We start from the raw sequence: 22,186 nt of genomic DNA on the forward strand, positions 1-22,186 counted from the left end.
CCTTACCTGTCAGTAACATAGGCTATGTTTTTGTTATTTTTTACCGACTTCAAAATGAAGGTTTCCCAAAAGAAGGAGGTACTCAATTCGTCTGTATATTTTTTTTATTTTATTTTTATGTGTGTTACGGCATAACTCCGCCGCTAGTGGACCGATTTTGATAATTCTTATTTTATTTAATTTCACGGGGTTGAAGTTGCGAGGAACAGCTAATATTTATAAGATACTCAAGGATTGCATGATGACATCAAGAAGGGAGTGTAAATAAGGGATGATAAATCTATCTCGAAGAGGAAATGTCTAGTATACAAAACTAGTCCAATTATTGTAAACTCACGATGTAGAGTAATGTGAAAGTATGAAATGGTTGAAAAATTGTAACCATCTACCAACATCCGATATGGTCTAGTGGCTAGGATACCTGGCTCTCACCCAGGAGGCTCGGGTTCGATTCCCGGTATCGGAAATTCTTTTTGCTTATTTTCAAATTATTTTTATGGAATGTTACTGCAGTACATTCATTGTCATATATTTTGTTCACTTGAGCTTTTTAGCAGAACGTGTTAGAAATCGACTAACAAATTACTTTTAACAACCTGACTATAAATGAGTCCCGCCGCGTGTCCCGCCCTCTAACGGCATCTAACAATCGAACTAAATTATATGAATATATACTTTAACACATTGTAGTTAGGTTCACTTTTAAATGACAATATAACTAAAATTACAGTCATTACGAATCATGATCTATGATGACTAGGTTTATATTATAACGTGCTAACAAGCTTTCAAATATAATTTATAATAATTTCTCAGTTGCTCTATTCATAGTTTGTCAATACGTATTAGAGGTAAGCAATTTTTATTACTGTTCATGACGTGCAACGCCATCTATCGTCAAGTAGTGGAATACATGTTGTATTCAGGAAAAAAATATGTAATAGGTTGTGAAATAATAATTTAATGAGGTTCAAATGTTTCCAATAATCATATATTAACATTGTTAGGTAAAGGGTCACCATCTAATACATTAAAAAGTTATCGATTTTCAAATCTTCTTTTGCCAATGAATAAAAAATATTACGACAGTGGTAATGTACAAAAAGGGTCTAATTAAATTGGACAATCTAGTAAAGAAAGAATCTAAAAAGGAAATAAATCCATGCTATGCGGTCAACAGCATAATTAATTGCTTGAATAATAAATTTAACCATCAGTTAGATGTAGCAATCTTAGGCATTACTAATCTAGGCATCCCGTTGCGTGACCTGAACGTAGTCGTGACGGAAGCTCGTCGCTGCGTGTTGATCTTCTGATAAAGTCATTACAAATTTAACGGTCCAAATTATTTGTTACACTCTGCTTACCCTTGTAACGTAGTAATACATAGTTTATTTCACTTGTACCTTTTCTTATAACGCCTTACTTGTGTTTGAATTTTTTAAAACTAAAATATTATATTTTTGACACTCTTGTCTTTTCATGTCATCGAAGAAAGGTTTGAATCTACCCTAAGGGTGACTAGGCTATAGTCAACCACACTAGTCAACTGCGTTTTGGTTGACTTCATACGTCTTGATATTCCTCGCCAGTATGTGGAGGTACACGATGTTTTCCTTCACTTTAAGAGTTAAGAGTAATTTATGTTTATTTGTAATATAAGTTCGTTCTATTGAAAATATGACACCTTTTTTATAGACACTGAGTTGATCAAATCAATCTTTATAATTTCTTCCGGCTTCTCAAGGCTGTTAGTAAATCATCATGTTTCGACATTAGTACCCGGAAAAGATATAAAAACAATTATCTCCGCACAACGTTTACATTGTTATTGCAAATGTTTCTGAAATGCTTTAATAGATACAAATTTGCAGATCAAAGTAGGGTGACCATAAACACATAATCTGAATAGACTTGATTGTATTCTCTCTTTTCTTTTTGCTTTAAAAGACATATTAAGATGGTTTTGTAGTTGTATTGGACGGTTATCAAACTGTTTAATAATAGTCGTACGCTATTTTGAAGAATTCGGAGGCCCTATGCTTATTTGCCAATTAAAGATATAAAAACAAGCATATGTAAAGTAGATTACACTCAGATATAACGCATAGGGATTTAAATAAGTAACTTTTTTAATTTCATGCGCCTAAGTAGCAATATACTCTTTATACATTAGATTTAAGTATATTAAAGACATTCCATGTTTTTTAAATATCATGGTCACCGTGGCATGATCAATACTAAAGACGAAAAGAAGAGCAATCGAGAGTAGCGTGTACATTGATGCCACGGTCCAGTGACCCCCGGGACCGTAGCTAATGGTCCGCTCTCGGGGTCACCGCTCACTGGTAGTGTAAACAGCGAAAGTGTTTACAGTTTTGAAGGTTAAATAAAAACGTAAAAAGTGAAATTGTACAAATACATTGCATAGTAAATAAACGAAATAGTCAAACTAAATTTTAACAATGACAATCCTTATTTTCGATAAAAATAAAATAAAACCAGTAGTTTTTGTTGACTTTTACACGACAAAATCTATAATGTAACTATATCTGTCTTTACTAATATTATAAAGAGGAAAGATTTGTATTTTTGTATGTAATTAAATAACTCAAAAACTACTGGGCCGATTTTAAAAATTCTTTCACCTATAAATAGCTACGTTATCAGTTAATAACATAGGGGACATATTTCTATTATTTTTTAATTTCACGCGGTCGAAGTCACGAAAAACACTTAGTACATTGAGCAAACCTTTAGTGAGATTATCGTTCATTGTGAAAGTGAAACGTTTATTCTAATTCATGTAAGTCCATTGACAAGTTTGTTACGCGGCTGTCGAACGATTATCACTTACAACACGTATTGTTTATTCAACAACATAAACTTTCGCTTTTGTGTGTAACATTTGTAAATATTGCAAATAGAATATTTTAAAAAAAGTGAAACAAACAATTATAAGGCATAAAAACAGATTTTTTTAACTTTTAATAATATTTTGATTACTTTGTTCAAACTATTTTTACAAAACGCTTAACGTGTATGTTAATTTTTATTATTTTATTATAATTTAGTTGTAAAATTCGCAATAAGTTGGTTAAATTTTGTAAACAAAGATGGCCTTGTTACTTAACCGTTAATGTTCCCGCTTTTCAACAATAGATGGCGTCATAATAATTGAAATTCCAAATACATTGAGAAAGCGAAACCATCGCGTTTTATGTAGAAGAGGAACAGAAATTATCAACGAAAGTTAGTATGTTTGTAGAAATCGAATTACGCGTGAGAAGGCTTTTTATGACGTAACTATGTCAATGTCACCCACGGAACGTTTTAGGATTTCATTATATGCATGTGTAATAAAATCAATACGAAAAATGTCTTTAAAAACACAAATAAAAGATATATACCGGTGTTCCATTTATTCATTTCTTATAAAATAAGATAAAAAGTGTGTTGAAACCGAGTTTTACAAAATTATTATAGGTTAGAATATATTTCTTGCCAATTCAAACGAGAAAATGTTTACCATAGACTGCACTATTCTGCCCTAAAACTCGTTAATTCTTAAATATTTATATTAAATCACTATTTCCTATAACTGTTTAACATTAGTTGTCCTAACAAAACAACACAATTACATTTTATCATACAATCACGAAATAATTAAAAATATAAAATCAATATGGCCGCCATGTATGAAGATGTTCATCTGTATAACGAAGCGTCTGTCGACTTCTATAAGGTAAGGTTATGTTATAGTTATTAAGATTGTTTGTAAATCTATACTATTATAATAAAGCGTAAAAACACACTTCTTTGTTGCCTAAGATGTCAGCAATTACAGCATATTTTTGAATAATTATTTTTTTAATAAAAAGCCCTACATTTGCGTCACGTTTTAGGCTATATATTTTTAAGCCATTAAATTTAGCAGGTAAATATTTTGGAGAAAACCCTAATGTGGGAAAGAGACCATAAGTTTCTGCCAACATCAAGGAAGCGAGGTTGTTGTCATGTCATTTTGACATTTGCTATTGAGAACTTGTCATATGCAAACAATGTAATAAAATTTTCATAATTCATGCGGATGAAGTCGCGCGGGAACAACTAGTATATTTATAAATTAGCTATATAGTTAAAAACTAACCTCAATTACTAGATAGTAAGACAATGCGAGTGAAGGCGTAAGTGATCACTATCTCTTATTGTTTCCAAACAGCTACGTGAATTTACTATGTGTGTAACATATTGTATATCTTAGAAGTAATGAAGATTGAAGGTTAAATGTTACTGGCTTTCGCCCGCGATTCCGTCCGCGTGGAATAAACCAAAAGTAGCCTATGTGTTCTTCCAGACTATCCTCTATATCTATGCCAAATTTCATCGAAATACGTTCCACAGTTTAGACTACAAACTCTAACAAACATCCATCTACCCATCCATCTATCAAAACTTTCGCATTTATAATATTAGTAAGAAGTAAGATTCCAAAAATTCAAATCATAATGTTGGTTAAACAAAATAATTGCATTAGTTACAACCTGCCTGACAGATATACTGTCTAACTAACTACTTTAGTGTCTACGACTCTGTATTCCACAATATGTTATCTTTATGTAGATACTTCTTAGCGCCGTATTACATCGCTAATTTGAAGTACTTAGCGTAATAGGTGAATGTATCAGACAGTGAAAACCTGCCCTTAAATAACTGTAAAACCATAAAGTAACAAATACACCTAAAGTTCGTCAACGGAAGTGAACGTTAGCTATAAACAATGATATCCAACCTCCGTATACTATGGCCATCGTTTCCGCTGCATACACTAGAGGGCGCATGTCCACTACCACACGACACGACTTCGACTTCGTGTCACGGTTAAACGTGATTATGTATAATTTGTGAACTCACGATACATAGAGATCACGTCCTTATTCATATAAAGATACGTATAAAAGAGTTTGAAAAGAATTGACAAGGAATCATTACACAGCCGAACTGATCAGTTAATATGCGTGTGAACAAGACTTTAAATTGAACAGTACAACTGATAGTTAAAATCTTACCTATACACAGTTTCAGCTGCAGATTCCTACTGTTCTGTAAACTGTCAGAACTGTAGGTGCTTTAACAATATTCTATCAAAGGTACGTGACATATTCCAATATCGAGTAGCATAAAATCGTGATTGTTATCGTCGTTGCAACTAAAATGGGAATCATTTTAGTTGTTCTTCCGATGTGACGCAAGATAGAGACCACTTTGAATACACTATACGGACACGAGACGTTTCTATTCACAATAGAAGCATAAGTAAATTATTAATTACAGAATATCATACAAACTTTTAGTCGTATCGTATCCGTGTCGTATATTATAAAGGTACCTTTGTTAGCAGTCATTCCTTATACAGAATGCCACGGTGGACGTCCTTTGAATACAAAACAACCTGCTATAAGTTTACTTTATAAAACTGCGACCTCACCGTATGTCAAAACAGTATCCATATGAACATATTTAACTGATAGATTTATACTATTGCATTTACGTCAAGGCGAAATCGAGAATGGTGTAAGCAGAGAATATGGACTCTTGTCACTATTCTGACCGGTTTCCCAGATACTTTTAAACATTCGTTAGTGTTATTGTGTGCGTTTTCGAAGTAACGTGAGTTATACTCCGTTGAAACTAATACCTAACACTAATGAATCACTAGGTAATCTATATACATATTTTTATTTCTATTTTCAATGCTAATATAATAAAGCGTAAACACCCACTTCTTCGTGGCGCAGGATGTCAGCAATCACAGCTTGTTTTTGAATAATTCTTACTTTAATAAAAAGCCCTACACTTACGACACGCTTTAGGCTATATATTTTCACGCTATTACACTTAGGGGGTTTATAATTAGAAAAACAGCAACCGAGCATAAGTCTGGTTAAGAACAAATTTACTGAAGCCAAATTAAGTCAACACAAGTTGCCCTTAACGGATAATTTGAAACCTGTATGAACCTGTTTCGTTAATTAACATAATAAATCCGAAAGTGAAACCTGATTATCATAAATAAATTGTTAATATTTATAACCGGAATATTGTCTGCAGTAACTTGTAGTTAGTACATGGCCACAGCTCAATAGGCGATATATGCTTATGTTCGACTATGTAAGGGAATTTGGATTTTTATGATTAAAACGGCAGAGATTTTTTTCTTTTAGTTCCTGCAATACCAGGTGTAGCCCATCCTGTATATCATACTAGCTGAAATAATTTTATTTTATTGTTTACATTTGTCAAATTCTCAAATGCAAATGTCTAAATTACCGTTACCATAATAATCTTGCTTCCTTATTTTTGGCAGCTTGTAGTTTAAAATCCCTTGCTAGCATGAAGGTTTTTTCCAATTTATTTACCCCTTAAGTTTAATAGCGTGAAAATAAATAGCCTAAAGTTTTTCGTAAATATAGCGCTTTTTATAAGAAACGATTATTCAAAAATATGGTTAGATTGTTGACATCCTAAGCCACGAAGTAGTGTGTGTTAACGCTTCATTATATTAGTACAGATATACGTTTTAGTTAATTTAAAATAGTTACTTAGTAAATGAGTTGAATACCTAAGAAACCTTAAGTTTAGGACTGTACCGTGATGAGGGTTCAATAAAAGTGGAGATTTTTATTGTAAGAGGAGGTAGGTGATTTTTACAACGTTAAGTATTGTCAAGTTTTGTATGTTGAATAACATGTTAAGACATCACTTAAGTGGAATGAGGTTAACAAACAATACCGCCCACGCTCGCGTAACTTTAAGCAAGGACGGATCTAACTTAACTAAGTAGGTGTTAATATTTGAAACCTACAGTGTGTACTTATGCACAAATAAATAGATATTTACAATAAAGGGCGCTGTAGCTCGTAAAATAATAAAGACAAATTATTTTGTTCAACTCGAATTGTACTTTGTCTTATGACTTATGACACATGTGTTTACTTAAATTAGACACTGGATTGAAATGAACAATATATGTAACTACTGTTTAAAAAAGAATACTAAGGGCCTGTCCCAGCACTGGCAGATAGAGGCTCAGATATCTTGAAAATGACGTCACTGTCAGATAGATTACCAAAATACGATATTTTACACGCTGGATTGTTTTCAGACAATTTACAATTTTGGTGGGACAGGCCCTCATTAGACAATTCTATTACCTTTTACTTATCTTATAGATATAATATCTACGTTTATAAGTTCATGCTGTCTGGAAGTCTTGCTCACACAAATAATCACGAGCGGCTGCGTGACATAAACCGCATAGCCAAGGAAAATTGATAGAAATGTTTCTATTACGTGTCGATATCTTGTTTGCAATACAATATACAATATATATAATACAATAAGTTTTCATTTTTAAGTAAGAAAAATTAAAAATCCTTTTCAAATAAACTAAAAGATCTTTTAATGAATACAATATCTAAGTTACATTCAACGCGATAAAGTCGTTATAATTCAATAAAATTTTATTTCTATAGTTTCTCGATCGATTCAATTAAATTCACACCATTTATGAATTGTACTACGTAATAAAAACATGCGACTGCAGTTATAAAACCTCCTTGGTTAACGAAATGCTAATAAAATATCCGAAACGTAGTACAAATTGACCTTAGAGTGACCTTAGCTCTTACATAAGATATTGTTAACACTACGAGTTATAAAATGTACAGTCACCTTCGTTCACGGTATTCCAGTTATAGAGAAACAAGCAAAAAACTTCACTATGACTGTTGCATCCCTATTTAATGTGGAAAAATTTATTATTACAACTTTAACCAATGTTAATAGTTTCAAAGCGTCCAAACGCACAAATGAATATTGTTTTTAAGTGGAACTTAGCAATGAAAGATGACTGTACTTTCGTATCTAAGGTCAATGCATTTTGCACTTTATTCTCATTAGAATAAAGCTGATTGTGGTTTTGATAAAATATAAAGCTTTAAGATATCTGCTGACAGGTCGTTATAAAAAACAAATTACATTTTGAACTCTAATCCTAGAGGTTAAGGGTAGTTGTGAATGAAGTTTTATTTAATGATCGTAATAATTCATGTTGTTGCATAAAGATGAATTAAGAAACTGGTTTTGGATGAGGTATTTCGATGTTGAAACGACGGTTTAAAATTAAAATAACCCTGGATGAATAAAACTGAAGTGTCTAATGTAAATGCGTAACGTATAACGGTTTTTTGTTGCTTTTTGTCTATATGTGTCCCCATTTGTTCCGTATAATCTCAAAAACAGCAGAATTTTCTCGGGTCTTTCGAAGTATAGACAAGAAATAGCTACCAAATAGTTATAATAGTACAGTTCAATGTTTAACAATGAGACACAAAAACAAAACAAGACATAAAAGTAAAAGTTGTCTAACATTTCAAAAAGATATTCAAATGTATGTTAGAAAAAATCTAAAGTCACTATGTAAGTATGAAGCCATGTCCTATCATAGAGGTTGCATTCTAGTTCTGCGATTAGGGTTACCACTTTTTAGAATTTGACCACAATTCTTCAAGTTTTTGATGTACACATTTGATTTACGGTTTTGATATCGATGTCTTCGGGTCAAATTGGGTTGAAACAAGACACTGGTTGTCTGTTTTTATGGACTAAAAAGGTTCGACGGCGTTTTTTACGTCGTCCGCCAAGGGGTCAAGGATCTAACAAATCTGGCAGATCTTGTTTTTTCCCTGCGTTTAAGTTTATGTTAATTGAACGTTGACAGCCCTAATCGTAATGCAGATATTGGAGTTACTTCCATAGAGATAGTGATGTTACCTTGTTATCGATTGATTGAGTTGCTTGTATACTTTGTCTTTTTCTCTCTCACTGAGTCAGATATCTCTGTCTCACTCATCACTAACGCTTCCAAGAACTGATCTTATAGTCTCAACAACACTTTATCAGAAACATCAAAACCTTATATAAGGTTGGTAACTACATTTTTTATCCAAATAAAAACAATACATATTGGTGTTTATTGCTTGTCGATATATTACTTCGATAATACACGCTGGCACTTCACTAAAACATCCAAATTATAAGCGATCGGGCCGCGTCCTTTGCAGTGTCGACTGGATTCCTGTCGCTTAGTCACTTCTACTGACTATTGACACAAATACATCACTATTATAACTTGTACGTGATCACTATTAGACTTGTACGTGTAATAATAATAGTACAATTAAGGAATCTGATGGTGTTCAACCAAAAAAATTACATTCGTTCGAATGTTTTGTCCGCATTAAAACAACAGATTTTATGTATGTCTGTGTGAAATAGAACGAAATAATTGTTTATTATTATTAAACGGTTGTTTGCGCAAGCCTATCCTCTAGTTGGTTATTGGTATTACGAGGTGAAGTTCGTCTAATAAAGTACAAGCCATCAAAGACACACGACATTATAAGCTGTTTTACTCGTGGTTACGTTTTTCTTTTCTAAGAAATATTTTCCTTCGATATTTTCCCACCTTTTTACACTTTATTGAAACAAAGCTTCATTGTTTTTACACAGGACAATGACATTTACTAGAATCGATGTATGGGAGATCGTTTAGTATTTTTTATAATTTTTTTATGTTGTTAACACTCCAACACAGATGTGTATGAAAATTGTAAGAGATAGATTTTTTTTTAAATTCCTCGCGGACAAAGTCGCTGATGTTCCCTACTTACAAAACGTTCGGGTTACCTTATAAATACTTAAGTTTAGATGGATGTTTGTTAGAGTTTGTATCCTAAACGGCTGAATAGATCTCGATGAAATTTGTCATAGATGTAAAGATAGTCTGGAAGAACACGGCTACTTACTTTTTTATATCCACGCGTACGGAGTTGCGGGCGATAGCTGCATAATTAACATAATGTGATTCGGTGTTACGTGTTAGGGCCACACAGACGTGTCATGTCGTCACTGCAGATTAGCAGGTTTGAATCCGAGGTCGCGTTGCACATCCACAAAGAATTATTCTAAATGTAGTCATTTGTCCTTTAAAAAGCAGGACAAAAACGTGTATAGAATATGTTTAGTACATTTGAATTCGAAGATCGCTTCAATCGCATAGTTCTTAGGTTTTTATTAAAGTGATTTTCATAAATCTTACTAATATTATAATTGCGAAAGTTTAGATGGATGGATGTTTGTTAGAGTTTGTAGCCTAAACGGCTGAACGGATTTCGATGAAATTTGGCATATATGTAGAGGATAGTCAGGAAGAACACATAAGCTATTCACTTTTAATTCCACGCGGACGGATTCGCGGGCGAAAGCTAGTCAACCATAAAATGTACAGATATTTTCATAGTAGTTATATCTTTAGGTTTATTTAAAACTTATTGAAATATCTCTTATGTTTTATATAAGTTTTTTTAGTAGAAACAAACAGGTTAATGTCTACACCATACTTTTTACCATAAGGTGATACCATCGACGAAATCATCTAAGTAAAATAATCAGTCTGTTTGAAATTGAACCTTATTGTATTGTAATAAAGTTCAAAGTATGTAACAATTAGTTTTTGCAGGTCTTTGGGGTCGATGTTTCTCAATCTATTCTCAGAGAACTTGTGATGTTCCGTAAGCGAAATTGTTTACGAAATAAATTTGCAATAGTTTAATTTGACTTTAGTTACAGTTTGCTAAGTGTTTATTTAACTTTAATATCAAATTGATAGAAATTAAATGCAATAATTGGTTATTTTTGTTGTTCGAATTTTTTGTAACTCTATTTTACTTTAACGTGAAACTTTTACGTTAAATTTGCGTTGTAACAACAATATATACATCTTTATCTTTATGTATAAAGAAAACAGAGATATCTATATGTTTTACAGGTGGCCTTTAGAGTTTGTATTCAAACTTTCGCATTGAAATATGAAGTTTATGATACAACTACCTTTCGCCCGCGACTCCACGTGGTTAAGGAATACAAATGTGAGTAGACTATGTGTTCTACCAGAGTATCCTTTAGATCTATGACAAATTTCATTGAAATCCGTTCTGTCGTTTAAGCTACAAATTCTAACAAACATACATCCAGACTTTCGCATTTATAATATTAGTAACTTTGAGAATCGCGTTTTATTTCCTTTTAGGCTTGTTCGATTTTTTATCAACTAAGCAAGTACTTTTTTTATGTTTACATATTTTTCACATAAGTAATGATAAAAAATAAATTACTTATACTTATTGCTAAAAGTACATCTAAAAATTGTTTGTGGCTCAACAAGTTTGTGTCGAAACTTTACAAGTTGCTAAATTAAATTTACATAAATAACGACAAATCAATTTTGTTCTTATTTTATAGTTTTTAAGTAAGACCGTAAAGTTTTTTTTCTGTAATTTACATAATATTAAGTAAACATGTTTTTAAAACGGCCAGTCATCATAAATTCTCGAATTTTCGAATTTTAAAAATTGAACGTCTGATTTAAAAAATCAAACAAAAAATGGGACCCACCTACAAGCATTACCTTTCGGATAAAAAAAGAATTGTCAAAATCGGTCCACTAGCGGTGGAGTTATGCCGTAACACACATAAAAAAAACATACAGACGAATTGAGTACCTCCTTCTTTTAGGAAGTCGGTCAAAAAACAACATACTGACGAATTAAAAAGCCTGTAATATTTTTAACATAGTTTCAAGTTAAAACTTTCAACCTAACTTATGGCGCCCCTTCATACGTCTAAGGCCCACTAGCTATTCGTCCCAACTCGCCTTATCCTAACATCGGCACTGCCTAGTTTATACCCTATATCTATACCAATATTATAAAGAGGAAAGATTTGTATTTTTGTATGTATAAAAATAACTCAAAAACTACTGAACCGATTTCAAAAATTCTTTCACTATTAAAAAGCTACGTCAGTGAGTAACATAGGCTATGTTTTTAATTATTTTTTTAAAATTCAAGTTAGAAGTCGCGAGCAACAGCTTAAAGGTAATAAATAGATTACAATGTTACGAATATAGTAGAGCCTGCTTTAACATCTTTGCACAAATGGGCCGGCGTAATACAACGACCACACAGAAAACAGGCGTGAAGTGGTAAAAATTCCGCGTTTCGTCTGATGAACGTGGTGCTGGAGGCCTAATTTTAGTCCCTTTCCCTTTTCACCCTTTTCTTAAGAGGAAAGCATGGGAAGGAAAAGTGGATTTGACGGTGGAGGAGACGCATAGGTAGGGGAAATGTCCTCTTTATGTGCGTTTCTTCCTCCGTCAATGAAGGGTAGGCAGCGCTGCAATTGCGGATGTTTATGGGCAGCGGTCGCTTTCCATTTCGGTGGATTCGGGTGGCCGCTTACTCGTTTGCCACCTTATATTATAAAAAAAAGTCAGTAGGTACTAACTATAGTTAAATACATAGATAATTTTATGTACTTAATGGATTTCCACTAGTTATTCCGGTCCTTTACTAGTAACTAATTAACCGGCCGTCCTTACATATCTAGAGCAAACATCTCGTCGACTCATGTATGGAGATTTACTTGAATTAACCCAATTAACTTTAACAAATTAATACATTTGTTTGTAATTTACGATACATGACGATTGCAATATACATTAATATTTTAAACGGTTTCCGACGGAGTAAGTAAGACATGTCGGTGATGAAAACGCCAAACATAGCTTAAATTATGAACCATTTTAAATAATTTTATTCCATATTGAATTTATGATATTTAAAACTAATAAAATGTTTACTTTAATATCTAGATGATAAATCTAAATTATTACTAATATTATAAATGCGAAAGTTTAGATGGTAGATGTTTCTTAGAGTTTGTAATCTAAACGGATCTCGATGAAATTTGGCATATCATTTTGAATATCACGCAGACGAATACGCGGGGTACTGCTAGTCAAGTTACGAAAGCACTTCATGCGTTAAATTTATTTTTATTTCGTCGTATTAAATCTAGGCTAATTAAGGTGTGGTATACACTTTTAATTTCTGTCGCAACCAAGTCGACGGTAAAAAGGTAAGTCGAAATAGTATTTCAATTTAAGAATTACACACTAGAGGTCGCTTGACAGCAATAAACTTAAAGTTGGCTTACATTAAGTGAATATGTTTCGCTAAGTTGTTTGATGTTTACACAAGCTATATATAATAAGCTAATAAATAAATTAATTGCTGTAATTGATGTGATTGAATTGGTTATCGTTTTACCTGTTTGCTTTTTTATTATACTTTTTATTGTTTTATACATTTTGAGGTTATTAACCATAGATAAGTGAAGGTCACTCAGGTATGTTTATGGTTTGAATCCCTTCATACTAAAGTAGTTGGGATTTTTTTTGTAAGGTTGGTAAAACGTTTCGGACATTTAAATTAATGATGGCTATCTGTTGCTGTCAGATAAATACCTAACTGTAAGATTCCGCAGTTTATTAACCGGAAAAACTTACATAACCTAAAACTCCCATAAATCAGAAACATCTTTACGTCACACGAAGCCCATGATAACGTAAAATTAAGCAATAATAACAGTTGGATAAATCTCTATAAAACTACTATTAGTTACGAAACGGATTTCTGTGTCGGTCGGACATTTTTTTCTTAGGTTGGCACGCGTGACGCAAGCGAGAGGCATGCGTCCATTCAGGTTACACTTGAATAGGGCTGGCAAATTCAAAAGGAAATTATTCCGAAGACTGATCCAAAAACAAACGACGATCGCATTACCTTCGAAAGCCAAATAATCTATAATGACTTTACATCTACTGACCCTAACAGTAGTGATGATTCAACATGATAATAAAGATAGAATTAAATATCAATAGGCTTTTTTTTAATAAAAACTAAGCAAAGAATATCACTTCCAAGCAATGACCTATCTATTTAACAGAGACCAGTGACCCAGATTAACGGACGCCCAAAAATCTCGATTCATTTGTTTTACATCACTTTGCTAAAAATATGTTTATGTCAAATCCCTAATTTGTATACTATGGAAACTGGAATAATTGTGGTCTTTCTGACAAGTGGCAACCCTAGTGTAGCAACTAGTACGTTATGCATTGTTTATATTTGTGAAACTTGTACGCTGTGAGTACTAAGAAACAAGTGATATTTATACAAGTTTTTCAAGCTACTCTTAGGTTACAAAGAAAGATGGAAGCGTAATCTCTGATGAAAAACAAAAGAACATAGTTGAAAACGTCAGAAAAAGATCCCATTAGGTTGTTAGATATCAAATCATAAATGCCTAGCTGTTGCTCGTGACTTCGTCCGCGTGAAATAAAAATAACCTATGTTACTCACTGATAAATTACCTTTCTAACAGTGAAAGAATTTTTAAAATCGGCCCATTAGTGGAGTTATTTCAATACATACAAAAATACAAAATTACCTCTTTATAATATTACTAGCTTTCGCCCGCGACTCCGTCCGCGTGGATAAAAAAAACCCAAAGTCTATGTGTTCTTCCAGACTATCCTCTACATCTACACCAAATTTCATCGAATTAGTTTAGCAGTTTAGGCTACAAACTCTAACAAATATCCATCCATCTAAACTTTCGCATTTATAATATTAGTATGATTAGTATGACAGTAATAGTATACATGTACAGTTTCAAATAAGAATCGTCTTTTATTAATTAAAAGTAAATCGAAACCGATTTCTCAATTTTGTTATTCTACATTCAGATTCAGATACAAACAGAATTTCCTTGCAGTCAAATCAACTACAAGTTTTTATGTTAACCAAGTTAACATATTTGTCGTTGAGAGTATTTCCGTGAACAACTCGTTAACCACTAGTTATTTAAACCTCCGTAACTACGGTTACGTAAAACTTTCCGTTAACTATCCGAGACGTGGATAAAATTGTTAAACACGGAGGGATCTTCGGAATTTTGCAATTTTTATTGTATAATCGTTTTATTGCATAATGAAAACCATAAATCACGTAAAACGCAGACTAAATTCTAACCTCACTTTTAGACAGCATTACAATGTTATAGAGCGGACGTTCCACACATTTCCCTATAAACATATTTTCAATTTTTTCTCTGCAATCTTATTCCACAGTTAAAACGAAAGCGGTGAAGGGAATTTTCTAAATTTTGTCTGCACATCTTCAGTCAATTGTGCAGTTCGACTGAACAATGAAATCTTTAACTTACTAAAGTTATTGTCGTAGTGACAATCAGTACCAGCTGTTGGGTAGGGCGCGATGGGTCGATGGAAAATAAAAGGGGAATAAAGAAATATCGCTCAGAGCCCTAGTAGAGCTTAAACTAGAGTGGTTGAATAGAGGTACGAGTGTTTTACATTTTGATTTGTATTGTCCTGTCTATATCTTGAATATCTTTAATTTTTATTTGACACTAGCTTTCGCCCGCAACTTCAGTCGTGGAATTAAAGAGGAGCCTTTGTGTTCTTCCAAACTACCTTTCCTATGCCATATTTATTTGAGATCCGTTCAGCAATTTACAAACTCAAACAAACATCAATTCATATAAAGTTTCGCATTTATAATTTTAATAAAATGGTAATATTTTAAAGTTAATAATGACATTCTTTATAGTTACCTTGGTGTGTAACCTTGATTATAACATTATTAATTTTAGCTAGCCATTGCTCGCGTCTTCGCTTGTGTGAAATAGAAAAAATACCGCCTATTACACACTGGTAACGTAGCTTTTTAATGTAAGATTTTTTGAAATCGGCCTAGAAGTTTGATTTATTTCAATAAATACAAAAATACAAATCCTCTTTATAATATTAGTATAGATTAACTCAAAACACGACCTTCCGTGTGGTATCTATTGTATGTTAAAAAATATTACATTTCAAACAATAAAGATTCCCGTTAAAACAAAGATGTTATTAAAACTCTGGTTCAGTTCAGACAGCCGCTGCACCGAGTGTTGCCAGTAGAGCTATGCTAATATTATTGTATTCATTGCAAAGAATTTCTTAACAAATGACAAGTCTTTTGTTTCATATATCTTGATCATTGAAGAATAACGTTTATAACCGTGGATTTCTTATAAGGAGAGGTTGGGAAGTGGAAGTGGATTTGACGGTGCAGGAGATGCATAGTGTTATGTATGCGTGTGTACCTTGCCTAAAGAGGAACGGTCGGCTGCGCCCGACGACTGCGTCTATGTGACGTGAATAAACCAGTCTGCACCAAGCAAGCGCTGTTTTAATTACTCATCCACATATCCATCACATAGGAAGGGGAAATATCCTCTTTATGTGCGTCTCCTCCTCCGTCGTATAACGGTAGGCAACGCATCTGCAATTGCGGATGTCTATGGGCAGCGGTCGCTTCGCCATTTTGGCGGATTCTAGTGGCCGCTTGCTCGTTTGCCACCTTATATTATAAAAAATAATAATAATTTCCTGATGAATACTTCTTACTAATAATAAAAACTAACTAACACTCACAACTCTATACTAATGGAATAAAAAAAAGTAGCCTATGTGTTCTTTCGGACTATCCTGTACATTTATGCTATAACAGTGGTAGAGCCCGCTTTTACATCTTCGAACGAATGAGTCGGCTCCCCCGGTGTAATACCACGACCACACAGAAAGGCGTGACGTGAAGCAATTCCGCGTTTCGTTTGATGAGTGTGGTGCCGGAGACCTAATTTTAGTACCTTTCCCTTTTCACCCTTTTCTTAAGAGGAAGGGATAGGAAGGAATAGTGGAATTGACGGTGGATAAGACACATAGGAAGTGGATATGTCCTCTTTATGTGCGTCTCCTCCTCCGTCAATCAAGGGTCGGCAACGCATCTGCAATTGCGGATGTTTATGGGCAGCGGGCAGCGGTTGCTTTCCATTTCGGTGGATTCAGGTGGCCGCTTGCTCGTTTGCCACCTTATATTATAAAAAAAATAATCATCGCGTCCGTTCAGTTTAGGCTACAAACTCTAACCATCCATCTACTTTCGCATTTATAATGTTATTAAGATTCGAAAGTATGAATGGATTATCTCCGAAACGAGTTAAATAATTTTGAAAAATCTTGCCACAGATGTAGAACATAATCGGGAAGAACTAGGCTTACTTACTAAGTCTTTTTATTGCGCGAACTAAGTTACAAGCAAAGCTAGCTTAGCTATTATAATGCAAATGGTATTTGATTATCTGTTACAATAACAGTTTCGTCAACGAAACACTTTCTCTCGTCACAGTACTGGCGGCGATAACAACGCTATTTGATTATTGTATACTGCTTCCACAATAAACTTTCTTCATAAATGTTGGTAAGTAATAACGAGCACGGCAACTGGTATTCTATAAAGGGAAGTAACAGCTGCCCTTAGGGCCGTACACTGAAACATTTAAATATGGAACAGCGTTCTAAATGATAAAGCCACGCTTAAACTCTAAATTCCTTAGCTTAGCTAAGGGCCTATCCCACCACACTGACTGATAGAGGCTCAGATAGCTTAAAAATGACGTCACCGTCAGATATGGTAACAAAATCTGATAAATAAATAAAATAACTGATCTAACAAAATATTTTATACGTTGTATTGTTAACTGACAATTTACAATTTGGGGCAGGTCCTTAGTAATCAAGATGCGTTTTAGTTTAGGCCGTTAGAAGATACATCCGAAATTCGTTGATGAAGGAGGGTGGCGCACAGAGGATGTCAACCTATGCTTTCCCTCTCCTGTCTTATCTTTTCCTCCTTTCCTTGTACGAAAAGGGGCATTATCACAATTTTCATCCAATGATGATGAATCTTACTAATATAATGGATGGATGGATGTTTGTTAGAGTTTGTAGCCTATACTACTGAACGGATCTCGATGAAATTTGGGATAGATGTAGAGCATATTCTGGAAGGACACAAGCTACTTGCTTTTTTTTAATTCTACGCGGACGGAGTCGCGAGCGACAGCTAGTTAGAAATGTTTTAAATTCGACTGTTCGGATGAATTACCGTAGAACGTATCAAGAAAATTTGAACTCTATTCCTTTATATATTACAGTCTGGAATAGTGCATACTAAATTCAATTTTAATTCCGTATGAAGAAAGTCGCAGTTTAAGTACAATAAAGGTTATGTTGTTATCAAGGTAAACGAGTGATGTATTGGTAGAACGTGCTATGCTTTACGGCATCGCCACCAGAGGTCGGCAGGTATGTGAAACCTGCGATCCTTCACGACTTCGTACGTGTGTAATGCCACTAAGGTGACCATCATATGGTATATAAAAGATTAGGACAAGTAGATACCCATTGTCAATCAATTTGGAAATGAACGTCGATTATAGAAGAGAACAAAAAAAATCAATTAGATAAGCAAATGTATCCGAAAATATCCGACTACATTACTAGCTGATTTGATAAGACCTGTGTTTTAAATAGATGAGTAGATATTTATTACCACACAACTCTAGAAGGGATAAATAATATTGTATGAAATTTTGAACAGAGATAGATTAAAATATAGAATGACGCATGGGCTATGATATATTTCTATACGTACGGAATCGCTGACAGTAATATAAGTTATGTAAGAATAGGGGACTGTCCGTCGGAATGTAAGATTTCTGGTGACTTTAGTGATGTCCATTGTGATGCGTACTATGTCGGCTGGACGACGAACCTTTCTCTAGGCTTCTGCTTTTACTTTTATAATGAACATTGCTAATAGATTGTGGAGACAATACTTTGAACTCGGTTTTAAAATTGTTAGTGGGTTTTACTTCATTTTAAACCGATTAATAATATGTTTTAAGGTATATTGCTATGAAAATAATATAGCTACCTAGACTAACCTAAATTGAATTGAAGGTTTTAATTACCTAGAGGAAAGTCAGATATCAAGGCGACTATGATTCCTTTATCTAAATTGTTCAAATTAAATCATCAAAATAAAAGTGTAATAATTTTTGACCGACTTCCCAAAAGAGGGAGGTACTTAATTCGTCTGTATGTTTTTTTTTTATTTATGTTGTTACGGCATAATACTTAGTAATATTATAAATGCGAATGTTTAGATGGAATGATGGATGTTTGTTACTATGTATCTCTAGAAGTGCCCAACAGATCTGGAAGTTACACATGTAGACCGTAATCTAGAAATACAGATAGACTAAGTTTTATTCTGCGCAGACGGTTACGAGGGCGATAGTTAGTATTGTACATACATACATCTTACATATTTATGTGCATATATATTTAACCAGAAACTTATCTGAATATTCATTTAGAGTCTTTGGTGGAACAAGATAATTTACCTAGTTTTTAGTACGTGATATATCTAAACCTATAAGCAAAATTACTTGTATTACAGCATCACGTAGTGTCACAAAGGAATGCAGCTAACATATTACAAAACTATGTGTGTGAGTGTACACGAGTACAAGATTTGTTACATGGTTTTAACCAGTCGCTTATAGTCTAAGCTAGATCTAGGAAGGAGCTTTCCCATCCCTCTAGCCGCTACTTAAGACACCCATCGGTTTGTTAACTAGCTTTTACCGCGACTTCGTCCGGCAGGTATTTAAAAAAGACGTAAAATAAACAATATAAGCGTTAATTATTAGTTTTCTGTATTGCGCAGATAAAATTCATTCAATTCATTTCATGACTCCACCCCCCCGAGCTGGTACCAGGACTTAGGTGGACCACTGATTGAACGTAATATTATTATTTTATATTTTGTCACCACACAGATTTTATGTAACTACATACCCTCAATATTTAATTTATTTAATATAATAATTTTGTATGATTGGAACAGTTTGGGAACGCATCGAAAATTTGTACCTATATGACCCCTCCCTGGTGCCAAAGCTGAATCCGCCCTTAAAGCTACCACTTATACTATCATTTATCTTCTCATCCGTTAAGGGTAGTCTTTCGCTTTTCCTTCTTAGTGTTCAGCCACTGCCATTATTATAACAAATTAATAATATTATCATTAACTATAATAGTTATTAATACATTGCTAGAACAGAAGACAGTGTTGATAAACATCAAGTGCGTGGGAACAGTCGCTGCTCTCAAAACATGTAACAATATACTGCTAACGCCATCTATCTGTACCTACCATACAGTTTAATACGCACTCCCTTGACTAAACTATGGCACAACTGTTTAGTTTCGCTTTGATTCCTATGAGCTTATATGGAGGTGCGCACACTCGATGTTTAGTTGTGCAACTAAACAGTTGAGCTGCGAAACAATCGAAAATCGCACAAGTTCTGCTATAGATTAGTCAAAGGTGTGCCCACTCTAGGCAAAGTACTTTACTCTGTCCTTCCAGACTCCTCTACGTACCAAATTTCATCGAGATCCGTTTAGTTTAGGCTACTAACTAACATCCATCCATACATTTAAACTTTTACATTTACAATATTAGTAACTAGCTGTTCCCCTGCGACTTCATCCGCATAAAATTATAAAAAAATCATTTTATTGTTCGCATTTGTCAAATAATCAATTGCAAATGTCAAAATGACATGACATAATGTCAAAGCATAGCAACCTTGCTTCTTTGATGTTGGCAACAACTTATAGTCTTTTCATTAAAAAAATATTTTTTTCAAAAATACGTTGTAATTGCTGATATCTTACGCAACAAAGAAGTGTGTATTTACACTTTATTATAATAAGACTAGCTGTTCCTGTGCGACTTCATCCGCATGGAATTACGAAAATTTTATTTCATTGTTTACATTTTTCAAATTATCAATTACAAATGTCAAAATGACATGGCATGACGACAACCTTGCTTCCTTGATGTTGGCAGCAACTTATAGTCTCTTTCCCAAATTAAGGATATTATCCAAAATATTAACCCCCTATGTTTAATGGCGTTAAAAATAGCCTAAAGCATGACGTAAATGTAGTGCTTTTTATTAAAAAAGAATTATTCAAAAATATGCTGTAATTGCTGACATCTTAGGCAACAAAGAAGTGTGTGTTTACGCTTTATTATAATAGTATAGATAGATACTACCATAAATAAAACATATAGAAGAATCTTTTAACACATAAACTATAAAATGATAATATTATGTCGTAGATTCCTTGCGGACCGGTTTGACGACATAACTGTTAATCTATGGTCTATTCATAGAGTTCGTTCACATGGACAAACAATTTTTTATTTATATAGCTATGCTAACGTCTCCTAGTAATATTTAACCTTCGCAAATTTTAAACAATCGCCAACATCCGCTTTTGTAATAAAGAGTGAGAGGTTAAGAAAATTACAACCAATAAAACAACTATGGGGTCTCCGTCAATCTTACTAATATTATAAATGCGAAAGTTTTGATGGATGTTTGTTAGAGTTTGTAGCCTAAACGGTTAAAATATCTCGATTAACTTTGGCATAGATGTAGAGGATAGTCTGAAAGAACATATAGGATACTTTTTTTTCTAATTCCACGAAAACGGAGTTGCGAGCAAAAACTAGTGGTTATATAAATTCTTTGACGTATAAACTTAACTGACTTATGATCAGTTTCCCTGGCGTGTGTTTTTGGTTCTATAACTTCATGAAATGCGTCTCTGAACTACATAACTGGAGTTTGAATCAGTTGAAACATATCGACCTGACACTAAAATCGCTACGTAATGACAAAATAAGTGGAAACTTCAGAAACATTACTATTATATATGTAAATTGTTGATTATCGATTACAGAACATTTTCAGTTAACACAAAGCTTTATAAATTTAATACAAATAAAATATATTAACAAAATTTTAAGTAATAGACATACGCTAAATGTACATAATCACTGCTAACCCCCTTTGTTACGGACGTAAGTATAGTAATAAATTAATATTAGACTCAAAACACGTCCTACAAGCTAGAGAGAAAGATGAATTCATATAGAAAATTAACATAAATATGTTACATAAGGCGAAAGTCGCAGAAAGGAAAAAAAATCACCGTGTACGAAAGTTATAAAGAATTTATCGTGCGGAAAAGAATTCTTATGGTTTACGTACTCACACAGTAGAAAAATATAGCTATCTCCCTTGTTCTTTCTGAAAAAGTTCAGACAGCAATATGTTGTGTATAGAATTTTTGTAGTGGAAACGTAATTGTTACGGCCTAAAAAGTTTGAGTTATTTATTATGTAACTGGCCACTACGTAGCTTGTAAACTAATGAACAAATATTA

General features: G+C 33.4%; 1 protein-coding gene and 1 non-coding gene across 4 annotated transcripts in view; one reads left to right on the forward strand and one right to left on the reverse strand.

Annotated features, from left to right (window-relative positions):
* The window catches only part of LOC106103257 (proteoglycan 4-like), a 34,826-nt gene that overhangs the window by 9,237 nt on the left and 3,403 nt on the right, over positions 1-22,186 (reverse strand). Inside the window, exon 2 of one of the 3 annotated variants that reach the window (XM_013282963.1) lies at positions 16,135-16,199. The exons of the other annotated variants lie outside the window; for them this stretch is intronic. The gene's annotated coding sequence lies outside the window, so the exon portion shown is untranslated. The remainder of the gene's footprint in view (positions 1-16,134; positions 16,200-22,186) is intronic. 3 annotated transcript variants of the gene reach the window in all.
* Positions 395-466, forward strand: Trnae-cuc. Its single transcript has one exon. It is a non-coding gene; the product is annotated as a tRNA-Glu (tRNA).

Source organism: Papilio polytes, unplaced genomic scaffold, assembly GCF_000836215.1.
Source record: "Papilio polytes unplaced genomic scaffold, Ppol_1.0 DF823835.1, whole genome shotgun sequence".
NCBI lineage: Eukaryota > Metazoa > Arthropoda > Insecta > Lepidoptera > Papilionidae > Papilio > Papilio polytes.